Source organism: Giraffa tippelskirchi, chromosome 1, assembly GCF_054371585.1.
Source record: "Giraffa tippelskirchi isolate mGirTip1 chromosome 1, T2T-mGirTip1v1.2.pri, whole genome shotgun sequence".
In the NCBI taxonomy this organism is placed as follows: domain Eukaryota; kingdom Metazoa; phylum Chordata; class Mammalia; order Artiodactyla; family Giraffidae; genus Giraffa; species Giraffa tippelskirchi.
Genome location: NC_137275.1, coordinates 26,517,928 through 26,530,088, shown reverse-complemented (window position 1 = coordinate 26,530,088; position 12,161 = coordinate 26,517,928). Strand labels below are relative to the sequence as shown.

Sequence of the window (12,161 nt, the reverse complement as noted above, 5' to 3'; positions counted from 1 at the left end):
TGCAGGCTACAGTCTGTGGGGTCGCAAAAATTGGACATGACTGAGTTACTAACCACAGTGTTCATGTGTATGTGATACATATATGTACACACACACACACACATCACATTTTTATCTACTCAGCCATCAAAAAATGGGCACTTAAGTTGTTTCCACATCTTGGCTATTGTGAGTAATGCTGCACTGAACACGAAAAAGAGATTTTTTTTGCAAAATGGTGATTCTATTTCCTTCATATATATACCCAGAAGTGGGAGTGTCAAGTCATATGGCAGTTTTAATTTCTTGAGGAACTTCCATGCTATTTTCCATAGTGCCCTACCAATTTACATTCCCACCAACAGTGCAAAACTGGTCCCTTTCCTTCACATCCTTGATGACACTTACTGCTTGTGGTTTTGATACTGGGCATTCTAACGTGTGAAGCAATAGCTTGTTGTAGTTTTAATTTGCATTTCCCTGATGATTAGCTATATTCTGTATTAGATGAATGCACATTAAAGAAACATAACGAGTATAATCCCCTCTAGATTGTTACATTCTCCATTAAGAAACAAGATACCCCTTTTTAAACTAGTTATCATCTTCATTCAACACTTTAGCCAAAAGCTAAAACTCCACTCTAATAACATCAAAGAATTTTAAGAGAAAGTACCGGAGGCCACAGAATTCTAGGCCCACTAAAGACTGATCAAGTTTTTAAACCTGCGTTAAGCATCACAATTGTTCTCTGAATTTTGTCTTTCTTCATTTCCCTTATTTATACTTTTACACTGGGATAAAAGTCCCGGCTTTAAAAGGGTCTAATGCTTCAGCGCAAGGCCATTTCCAGGCCACATAAGGAAAAGAAGCTAGTTCACAGAGTACCTAATGAATCCCCAAGTTATTAAGAGCTGATTGTAATAAACTAAGAATAGCGTGTACCTCACTTCCAAGCCGTTGGTGTTAGCTCTATCATGCTGACAACAGGGAAAGTAAACAGTCAACAAAATGATTATGAGTCAGACGTAGTACATAGTACATTTATAGAAAGCCAAGTCTGGCTCTTTCTTTGTATCCCACATAGTTCCTCCTTATCTTGAGTTGCTTTTGAAGTCAGCTAAAGCTCTGTGATGGAAGTGTATTAAGAGACATGTAGAAAGAAACAATAATATGATGGTCATTGGCTTAAATAACAATCATTTGTGGAAAAAATCATTGTGTCTGATCAGGAATGTATCTCAAATCATCTCCTAACAATGCAGGTGACACTCAACTATATGAAAACTAGAAAATGATACAATACAAAAGTGTTAACAATTCCTCTTTAAAGGGAATGTTGATCTTCTTTTTGATTTATAAATAATATCTCAAATCTATAACCAAATGTCCTAAGAGAAAAATCCTGAAAGCATTCACAGAGACAAACAAAAGGTGTCCTGAAAGGCGTGAGAGTCAGACTGATGACGGTGACCCTCTCGGCAGCAGCACTGGGCATTGGAAGGCAATGGGCAGTGTCTATAATGTTCAGAATAGAATTATTTTGAAATTAGAATTTGATACACAGCTGACACTCAAATGGAAAAGAAAATACATTTTAAGATGTATAAAAATGTGGACAACTAACAGCTCACACACCCTACGTCAGAAAGTTTATTCGAGTAGAAAGAGACTCACAGACTTATAAAATGAACTTAAGGTTACCGAAGGGAAGGGATAGTTAGGGAGTTTGGGGTGGTCATGTACACACAGCTATATTAAAATGGATAACCAACAAGGACCTACTGTATAGCACATGGAACTCTGCTCAATGTTTTGTGGCAGCCTGGTGTGGGGGGGGTGTATTTAGGGGAGGATGGAGGTATATGTATGGTTGAGTCCCTTCAATGTTCACCTGAAACTATTGCAGCATTGTTAATTGGCTATACCCCAGTATGAAATAAAAGGTTGAAAAGAAAGAATGCAAAAGTTTAGTTGAAAAGATAATCCAGGGAAAGAAAAAGCTAAATAAGGAGAACATGAAAGAGGATGGTATGACGTTCAAGAAAGAGTAACAGCTGATTGTAACCTTTAAGAAGAGAAGAAAACTGAACACACTTTGAGACAGACTGACAGATGCTAGAAAAGTCCTCTTTGGAGTGGTGAAATGCAAACGACATCTCTTCCTCTATAGATGCGACATAATGCTCAGATCAATAATGTCCCAAATACTATGTATTTACTTGTAGTTTTAAGTCATCTATATAAACATTCAAAATGACACTAACTATAGTAATGGAATAGGACCTCAAATTTATAACATGGGGTAAGCTTAAATAATGATCATTGGAAGGAGATTAAGAAGTGAAAAGTGAAAAAAGAGTAAAGTGAACACATTTCAATTTTTTACTTGAAAGGAGTCAGTATTCTCTATGTAAAGTCAGCAAATCCAAAACAGTGTTTTAAGAATGTTGTGAAGTCATGAAGGCAACTGATAAAGTACAACTACAGAATAACTTAAAAAAATTGAGGGCCAAATGGGATTGGGAGATAGTGTGAAATATTACATTTCTTTTCCTTCATTGGGGAACTAAACCATACCTAAAACTAGCAAGTCAAGAATAGAGCTAATACTGTAATATATAAAGCTATAAAAACCACCAGCAGAGCCAAAAACCAAACGACACTAGTGACAACATCAAAGAAATGGCACGGGGAAGTGGTAGTGGAGACAGAAGGCCTTTCTGAATTATTTTATTCACATTTTTATTCTTGATTTGATCTAGCCACCTCCCATAATTACTTTGAAAATTTAGCAATGAGATGAATGAGACAGCTTGTTTTAAATTCTGTCCTTGTCAGTTATTTTTAATTCATTAACATTCCAAAAAAAATTTAAGGTGGCTCTCTCCGTTCTGTGTGGGGTTTTTTTGGTTTTATATTTATTAAAATGTGTTTTTTCTTTCATAAATTCATTTTTTTCCAAGATACAGTCTTGAGTATATAAGAAGTTGAACAAAATATTCTTAAAACAAATCCATGGAGACGTGTTACAGATTTAGGAGACATCATAGAATCTCATCCTTATTATCCACCACTGTGCTCCTTGTATTGAGAAGAATGCAGATCAGTATTAAATGGCACAGAAGTTAGCTTTCATAGGTAGGGTATGTTGATATTCCCTACTAGCTATACTATTTTCAATACTATTCTATGCTAAAATTCACCTCTATCATGTTGAAATCCTAAAGCATGCACTGTGAAAGCCAATCTTTGGTCCCTCCTCCATTTTACAGAACTCTCTCTGAGGCTTCCAAGAGCAGGTTCCAAACCCCTGAACTTTGTGTCGTTTGCAAACAGCACGCATACTGAGATCTCTTCAGGGAAGAGTGCTGCACGTGTGAAGGTGTCCAGAATGACTCATGTTTAATAGAACTGCCACGGCAACGGTCCCACAGTCTTTCTCTAAACATGAGGAAACAAAGCCGGGTGATGTCATAGAGGATCAAGTCCAGAGGAGTGTCACTGACTGCTGAGCTTTGGCTTCCTGTCTGTTTATGTGGCTGGGGTAAAAGAAAAGAGGTCAGAGAAAAAGAGCATTTGTTGTTATAAGGATGAAACATCAAATATGTCTCAGGTGATCTATTTCATCATGATGTTGTAAGGCTGCTGACATGGGCCCAGACAGATAGAGCTGTCAGTACCTAATGCCTGGGTCCCAGTGAGACACGGGCTTTTGCGAGTGCTGTGACCTTTGCCTGGAACACTAGCCTTCTCCTCACCCTCACCCCCATTCCCACAATAGACTTATCTACACAATCACCTACTCTTCAGCTAACAAGGCCAATTCATTCTTCCCAGATATCATTTCTCCCAGGATGCCTTGCTACAGCTCTTAAGTCTAGGCTACCTTCCCACACTCTCTAGATCTCAGGGTACCATGTCTTTTCCTTAGTATCATGCCACTTACTACAATGCCTTATAGTCATCTGCTTCTCATCTGTGTCCATCTGCTGCACTGTAAACTGTTTAGAAGAATTGTTTTTAATTTTTACATTCCTATCACAGTTCTTGGGATATAATAGGCAATGCAGAATAATACATAATAGGTGAAAGTAAAGTGAAAGTGAAGTCACTCAGCCATGTCCGACTCTTCACGACCCCATGGACTGTAGCCTACCAGGCTCCTCCGTCCATGGGATTTTTCAGGCAAGAGTACTGGAGTGGGTTGCCAAATACATAATAGGTCATGTATAATATGTAACAGGTAACACATAATAGGTTGAATGAAAGAATGACTTACACATTCAGAACACCATCATGGCCATTTTTGAAGGATAAATCTGACTTTCAGAGGTAGTCTAACCAAACTTGCACAGAGTGAGGTAGAAATCCAGATGTCAATTTAATAATTTCCAGTGAGAATTGTGATTGCTGGTATGCCTGGTTATGCAGGTTCTGACCTGCACTGACCTTGGACAACCTAAGAAGAAAAATTCTAATCAGAAATCACTCAGGCATTAGCCTGAGTGAAATAGATATATCTATTTTTTCAGTAATGCTATGTCAGCTATCAGAATGAAAGAGATGAACTCCTTGGGCCAGAGAAAATCCTTCCTGGAAATGTGTTCCAATGGACAGAGCCAACTTTAACGTTCTTATATCACCCTTCTGACTGGCACATTTGTCTTTCAGTTTTACTAAAACAGTAAATGTAGTCCTATGAGCTTTTTTGGATGTTTTGGGTTTTTTAGATTTTTTTAGTCCTTTGGATTTTTTAGTTATTTTCAGTTATTTTAGAGTTATTTTATATGTTTGCTCTATGCTCTATCAATTAGAACAATTTAAAAGTCAATTTATTTCTAGGTTCTTTTACACTATGATATCACTAGTATTTGGTTTACCGGGCAAGTAACTTTAAAAACATTTGTTGAGGACTTCCCTCATGGTTCAGTGGTTAAGAATCCACCTGCCAATGCAGGGGACATGGGTTCGATCCCTGGTCTGGGAAGATTCCATATGCTGTGGGGCAACTAAATCTGTGTGCCACAACTACTGAGCCCATGCACTGCAACTAGTGAAGCCCACACTCTAGAACCTGTGAGAGTGCTCTGTAACAGGAGAGGCCACTGCAATGAGAAGCCCATGCACTGCAACTAGAGAGAAGCCCGTGCTCATCACAACTAAAGAAAGTCCATGCGTGGCAATGAAGACCAAGCACAGCCAAAAATAAAAACAGATTAAAAAAAAAGGTCATCTACTCTATGCTTAGTATTATGCTGACCATGATATATAATAATGATTAAATGCGTGAGCTTTGAGTCAAAGAGACCTTGATTTGAATCCTACTTCTATCAGATAAAAGCGCAACCTTCTAGCAAGTTATTTGAATCTTTGATTTTCTCATCTGTTATGTGGGGATGATAACACATACTTTAAAGGATTTTATGAAGACCAAATGACATGAAATCTAAAATGTACTTAGAGTATAAACTCTCAATACATGTTATCTAAATTATATGAAAATATTTACAGCTTAAATGTATTCTTTCCTGTCAGAGGCACCTATAAAGGAAATGGAAACCTAAACTAATAGTTTCAATTTTTTAGCATAGGAAACACCTAATGGATTCTGTTCTTATCTCAGGACCTCTATATAATGTTAAATATTGGCTGATAACATGCAATGCATATAAACTCATGCTAGGATCTAAGAGTGGTGAACAGATAGAGAGAATACATCCCTGCCCCTGTTCTCACATACTACCCATGTTGGATATGGTAATTCTCTTTCTTGGTATCTATTCAAGTGTCTCTTTCATTTAGCTTTAGTAACCATGTTAATCTAGTCCTTATGCAGCTTACTTATGTGAAAATTTTATTTTAAAAAATGATGTAAGTGTATCCAAATGTTATCTAAGTCACCGTAAAATAAAAATAGTAACTGGAGGTTCTCAATTTTACTGAACACTTGTTAATTCACTCAGTTCATTCAACCAACAGTTGAGCCCTTAACCCACATCAACTATTATTACAGGTGACAAAGAAAAAGGCAGCCCCTGATATCCAGGAGCTACCCTGGTACTCTCACCTTGGCCTTAATGTTCTCCTGCTGAACATTAAAAATTTCACACAACAGCAACAGCAAATAAGGCCACCGTGTGACTATGATGGATTATGGCAAAATCAAGACCATTTCATAATCACACCTGAACACAGACAAGACATGAATGTGGTTCAAGCCACAGCACATCCTCTTATCCTGACTACCCCGGATGACTGCGGATGCCTTCACAATTAACAGATTTAGCCTCGCTGCTTCTGTGGAAGACCAAGATATCCAACCATAGCATTATGCCCACTTCCTGACAGCTTCCAATTCAGAGAAAAATGTCCTCCCCTAAATTACTTAACACAAGCCCAGATCCTCTCTGTCCTTTCTAACACTTACTCGACACTGTCTTTCACTGATATACCCATGTACCCCAGTGTACATTCCCCCTCCCTTCAGCTGTGCTCCTGTGGTCTTTAGCTTGAGGACATTGCTGTGGAAGGGAATATTGCTATAAATACGAGTGTCTGATTACCAAATCATTTCATACTGGGCTCAGAAAACCACATACCAGAAAACCTTAAATAACAGGAACTTAATCAAGATAGAAGGTTTTCTCTTCTAAGGTAAAGAGTACAGAGGTGGTGCAGCGGCTCCAAATCAGGGATTCAGCTCTTTCTGTCTTTCCCACCATTCTAGCACATGCCTTCGGATTCAGGATCAGTTCATGGTTCAGTACAATTATGGGAGATGCTGCCAAGTGTCCATATTCCAGGCGACTGAAAGGAATAAAGAGAGAACAATAAGAATGTGGCTCCTAACTTCACCAAATTCCTTTAAGAAGCCTTCCTGGAAATTCTACTCATATTTCAGCTTACAGTTCACCAGACATGACTCACAGAACCAAGTCACATGGTCACCACTATTTTCAAGGAAACCTGGGAAATGTTCTATTTAAATTGTGCATATTGCCATCTGAATAACATCAGGGTTCTATTACTAAGGAAAGAGATAGGAATGGATACTGAGTAATGTTTAGGACAAAATTATTGATGGGGTAGTTAGTATTGAAAACTTGCTCAGTTGGGTTAGTTTATGGTGAAAAAAGAAATTTCACCAACAAACAATGTACTCACAGCAGAAATAGCCTGACTTTGCTGTGAAATCATGGTATCATGGTATGAAGACATCATATAGTAGGAAAATATTGCACAGCTGAAAAAACATAGAGTTTGCATGTTTAAAAACAAGTAATGCTCTGGAAAGGGCTTCCCAGTTGGCGTTAGTGGTAAAGAATTCATTTCCCAAATGCAGGAGACACAAGAGACAAGGGTTCAATCCCTGGATTGGAAGATGCCCTGGAGTAGGAACTGGCAACCCACTCCAGTACTCTTGCCTGAACAATTCCATGAACAGAGGAGCCTTGTGGGCTACAGTCCTTGGGGTCTCACAGAGTTGGACATGACAGCACACACATTCATTCTTTCAATGCTCTGGAAATGTCACGCGTCTGAAGTCAGCAGTGCAAGCTATTTGCAACAGGACCTTAATAACAGGGCTCACTCATGTTGCTTTCATCATTCTAAAAAAGTTTCAAATTCTTAAAGGCTTATCTGTCACAGTAAGCAGATGTTATCAAGTTATGAAATCAGTTAGAATAGTATTTAATTATTTATCCCCATCCACAAATAGGCATTGAAATTTTTTCATTGGATTCTCCAGTACTTTTTTCATTTGTGTCAATATTAATCATAAGAAAAATACAAAAGATCTTTGAGCAATTATGAAAGGTCAGATATTGTTCCAAGTGTATTACATGCATTATCACATTTAAACATCACAACAATCCTATGATTAAGGAGTGGTTATCATCATCTCCTTTTTTAGAGATCAGAAAGCTAAATCCACAAAAGCACTTAAATCATTTGCTCCTGTTGTTAAGAAATAAACTGTATAGCATTGAAAAATATACATTATCGTGTGTAAAATAGCTAGCTAGTGGGAATTTGCTGTATGATACACGGAGCTCAACTTGATGCTCTGTGACAGCTTAGAGGAGTGGGATGGGGTGGGAGGTGGGAGGCAGATTTGAGAGGGGACATATGTATACTTATGGCTGATTCGTGTTGATGTATGGCAGAAACCAACACAACATTGTAAAACAATTATCTTTCAATTGAACAAAAATAAGTTTTAAAAAGAAGAAGATAGTACTAAAATCCAGTAGTTTCAACTTCAAATGTTACAGTCTTAACCTCTTCTCTCTACCTCCTGGATACCACCCAGCAAAGGACAGCACAAATGCAGGAGGAACTGTTTAAGGGTAAGGAAGAATGGGGAAAAGCAGACAGCTTCAGTGATCACTGTCTTTCAAAATTGACATCCTAGTTGGAAAAAAGAAAATAATTGATTATAGAAATCATGTCAAATCAGTTTGCTTGGAAAATCATTCTCTTGCCTTGGATTGGAGTTTTTAATTAAAAAAACAAAAAAGAAGTAATATTTGATCTTTGCACACATATTTAGAACATAAGAGAAGCAATGAATTCCTTAACCAGACTAACATTGCTGACTTTCTTTCTACATCCTTTCAGAATGTTTCTGTTCATGTATATCTACATGTACCTATATATATATGATATGTACATAAATATTTGTAAATATATTATTAAAAGTTTCATACTGAACACACTGCTTTATTAATGTTTTATATGAAAATGTTAATATATGTCGATAAAACTCTTGGTTTTACTCTTATAAGCAATGGATTTTTAAAAAAATGTAGACTTACACTCTTCTTTTCTCTTCCCTCTTGGGTGTGTGCTACCTCCCAAAATCTATGAATGCAGAAATAAAGCCACAATACTTGTTTAGTTTTTCCCAGTAAAATACCATTACAGTAATCATTTTGTGCAGATTGCAATATTGTAAGAAAAAAAAAATGAAGTAAATTTTATAAACATGTATAGACATGTTTTCAAATCTCCAAATTAGGAAAACTGAGAAACATAAAATTTAACATAGTTAATTTTTTTAAAGTTATTATATCCTTAACTATTTGGCAGTTAAAGTAACTTTTAAAAGTGCAGACTAAATGTGTTTCTTCAAATAAGCAATTTTAGGCAAAACATGTCTTCAAAGTTTCGGGGTTTTGCGGGTTTTTTTGCTATTTCAATATATGTAAGAATTTTAGTAAATACTATTTTTAAGATGGAAACATTTGATCACATTTATATTTCTTAAAAAAATTCTTAAAATTTTTGATATCATGTAAGCAACACTCCCCCACTATTATATTAGCTTTTGCTCAGGCCAGTTGTACTGCTGAAAAGTCAAATATATTTTTTATAGTCACACGAGATAGTGCTTGAGGATCTCAAAATTGTCTAGCAATTTGATATTAAAAGTATCTTCTTGGTATGTCTGCTCCCTTAAGAAGTGACCAAAAGAAATGATTTTTATTCTTTCTGTGGAAGAAAAGAAATCTAGGAGTGAAATTGTATTATATCTTCTGCAAATGGCAAAATCATCTGGGAGTACATAAATCCAGGTGTGCTCAGTCATGTCCAACTCTTTGCAGTCCCACAGACTGTAGCCACCAAGCTCCTCTGTCCATGGAATTTTCCAGGCAAGAATACTGGAGTGGGGTGCCATTTGCTACTCCAGGGACTCTTTCTTGCCCAGGGATCAAAGCCACTTCTATTGCTTCACTTGCTTTGGCAGGAGGACTCTTTACCACTAGTGCCACCTGGGAAGCCCAAAATCCAGGTTTAGGATGAAAATACTGATTTCAGGAAGATTACTAAAAATACACTTAATGTTTATAAAATGTGTGGCTATATTTTCAATTCTTCTTTATCCTTGAGTTCCATGTGTGTATGTATTTTTCCACATTGCTGCTGCTGCTGCTGCTGCTAAGTCGCTTCAGTCGTGTTCGACTCTGTGCGACCCCATAGACGGCAGTCCACCAAGCTCCGCCATCCCTGGGATTCTCCAGGCAAGAATACTGGAGTAGGTTGCCGTTTCCTTCTCCAGTGCATGAAAGGGAAAAGTGAAAGTGAAGTCGTTCAGTCGTGTCCGACTCTCAGCGACCCCATGGACTGTAGCCTACCAGGCTCCTCCGTCCATGGGATTTTCCAGGCAAGAGTACTGGAGTGGGGTGCCATTGCCTTCTCCGTTTTTCCACATTACCTTCTTCTTATTCTGGTCACATAATTTCAGGGCATACATTCAGAAAGCTTTGGGAAGTATGACATACAAACATCATTTTATTTGTGGTTTAATCTATCTCTGCCTAGGACAGACTGTACATGAGTGGTCTATTCAACAAAATAGTCTTTTCTTCACTTATGATCTTTAAAAACTGCTATTCTTACTGAACTCAGGGAAAAAAAGTCTGTTGTGATCATGGGAAAACACAACAAAATCTATATGTAATATAACCTAGCTTTGCTAAAAATGCATGAATGCTTAGAAAGACTATCTAAAGTGATAATAGAAACATCAAATATGTATCATTAATAAAATTGCCATTGAATTACTAAATATATGCATATGTTGTCAATTTTTAAGTAAAAGAAGGCAAGTAACAGTCAATCCTAAAGGAAATCAACCCTGAATATTCATTGGAAGGACGGATGCTGAAGCTGAAGCTCCAATACTTTGACAACCTGATGTGAAGAGCCGACTTATTAAGACCCTGGTGCTGGGAAAGTTTGAAGGCAGGAGAAGGGGATGACAGAGGACGAGATGGTTGGGTGGCATCACTGACTCAATGGACATGAATTTGAACAAGCTCGGGGGGATGGTGAAGGACAGGAAGCCTGGTGTGCTGCAGTCCATGGGGCTGCAAAGAGTTGGACATGACTAAGCGACTGAACAATAACAAGAGTTTCACATCAATGAAAAAGTGGTCATCACACAATATTGAATTTTTGATAACTGGAATGATAATTTATAAAATAAAATGCAAGAAGCTAAGGAAAGTAGAAGTGCATTAAAGGAAGATTAAGCACATACAACATTTTTTAATTTTGGAAATAATGAATTAAGGATATCATTATTGACTAAAATTGGTAAACTATAAAAATTTTCTATAGGACTCTAATGTGCTTCGACCATTTGACCTCAATATATTTTTCAGAAATAATAAAATGTCAAATCTTATCCTAAAATCTTAAATTCATAAAGAATTAACAGCACACTAAAATTATACATGCTTCCTAACTCAGTGTATAATGATGGTTATAGACATCTAGTTTTCTGATCATACATTCAGAATTGAGTTAGTGAGAGCCCATAATAATTTGGTGACTCCATTCTTGTGAGAAACTGGGTCTTGAAGGACTATATGCAAAGTGGATTTTTTCTTTTTCATATATTCAGACATATTTTATTACATTAAAATAGTTCCCTATTCATTACTAAATTAAAAGTATCTAAATCAATTTGTAAGATGAGTTTCTTAGATATAAGATAAATGTCTTCATCACACTTACATACTTCCTATTGAAATTCATTTCTCCATCCTTCATGTTTCAAACAAATCTTCCAATCTATGAATATGCAGCCCCACCGTTTTATAATCTCTCTGAATGTACCTTGATTTTTTTGCCTATATATTCCCTAGTGGAGTAGTTCTTAATCAGAGGTACACACCAGAATTTTCCTGAAAGTTGTTGTTTTAGAAAAACACACAGGCCAGGTACTCACATCGAACATACTGAATCAAGAGAGGAAAACAGAGAGTACATTTTGTAAAGGTTCTCAGATGATTCCGATCAGCTAACCTTTGCTTAAGAACTAAAGACAGCTCTTGTCTAGCACTGCTAAGAAAGGTGTTTAAGAAATAATTAGTGGAATAGACTCTTCTACAATATCCTAAAATAGTCTACGTTTGAGGTCCAATTTAAGGCCTCTGTATTCCTCATTTTTCTTGAATATGCCTGTCTCTATTGTTCATTACTGCTTATGTCTATCTCTGTGTGTGTATGTGCTAAGTCGCTTCAGTGGTGTCCGACTCTTTGCAACGCCATGGACTGTAGCCCTCCAGGCTCCTCTGTCCACGGGGTTCTCCAGACAAGAATACTGGAGTGGGCTGCCATTTCCTTCTCCACAGGGTCTTCCTGACCCAGAGATCAAACCTGCATCT

General features: G+C 37.2%; 1 long non-coding RNA gene across 1 annotated transcript; it reads right to left on the bottom strand.

Moving 5' to 3' along the window:
• Positions 1 to 2,696: 2,696 nt before the first annotated feature.
• On the bottom strand, positions 2,697 to 4,456 carry LOC145509696 (uncharacterized). The gene is made up of 2 exons (XR_014056326.1): positions 4,262 to 4,456; positions 2,697 to 3,521 (listed from the first exon to the last, which is right to left on the bottom strand). It is a non-coding gene; the product is annotated as an uncharacterized LOC145509696 (long non-coding RNA).
• Between the last annotated feature and the right edge of the window lie 7,705 nt (positions 4,457 to 12,161).